This window comes from Atta colombica, unplaced genomic scaffold (assembly GCF_001594045.1).
Source record: "Atta colombica isolate Treedump-2 unplaced genomic scaffold, Acol1.0 scaffold228, whole genome shotgun sequence".
Lineage (NCBI taxonomy): Eukaryota > Metazoa > Arthropoda > Insecta > Hymenoptera > Formicidae > Atta > Atta colombica.
The window spans coordinates 127,677-128,529 of record NW_017259325.1 but is presented as its reverse complement, the minus strand read 5'-3'; the positions used below and the strand labels follow the sequence as shown (position 1 = coordinate 128,529).

The following is an 853-nucleotide window of genomic DNA, read 5'->3' as shown; positions in this document are numbered from 1 at the left end:
TATATATATATATAAAGAGAAAATACATATATATTATAATACACATACATATGTGAGAGTATATATACGAAGATGTAGCGATATACACGCGTGATAAGTGAAACAGTTAAATGATAAAAACCAGAAAAAGAAACACAGAAAACAAGCAAAATCAAGTAATCCCCTTCAGAAATGATAGCATAAAAGTTTTGCAAGATTAAATGATCTTAAGAACTAGGATTCGAGGAGGAGACTATATATGTATCTTGGTGAGAAAAGGAAAACGAATATCAACATAGTTAGAACATGATACCAACCAGTACCTTGTAAGCAGTGTACCACCATGATGAACACGAAACCAAAAACTATCGAGATTCGATTTCGTACAATTCGCAAATATCATTAATCTTACAAACAAGAAAAAGAATAGAATATAAACATTTATTTTAAATTTATTATTAATCCGCATTGTGCATCCGCATTTATTGTAAAAAGCATTGGTGGTTTTAGTAAATGTTAGCAGATGATGTAGTTATTTGACAATAAAAAAGTTTACAAAATCCTGAACAAATTTGAATTTATCTATTCGATAATTCAATTTAAACCTCGCGACGAAAATCGCGACGTAAATAACGTACAATTAAAAAAAAATAGCCGTATTCAATTAACAAATGTAAGTTCTCGAAAATAATGTCGATATTTAATAAAGTTTTGATGCATGAGAGTATAAAAATAAGATTCGCACATAAAAAAAAAGGATATAGGATAAAAGGTAGGTATATGATATGTAAATAGTGCAGGAAACATCTTGAATTAGTTTTGATAGTTGCAACTATTTTTTTTTAATAAATATATAATTATATATATAATTTAT

General features: G+C 27.2%; 1 protein-coding gene across 1 annotated transcript in view; it reads right to left on the bottom strand.

Moving 5' to 3' along the window:
- LOC108688231 (nesprin-1-like) overlaps positions 1-853 on the bottom strand; it is a 91,642-nt gene that overhangs the window by 42,441 nt on the left and 48,348 nt on the right. The gene's annotated exons all lie outside the window — the stretch shown is intronic.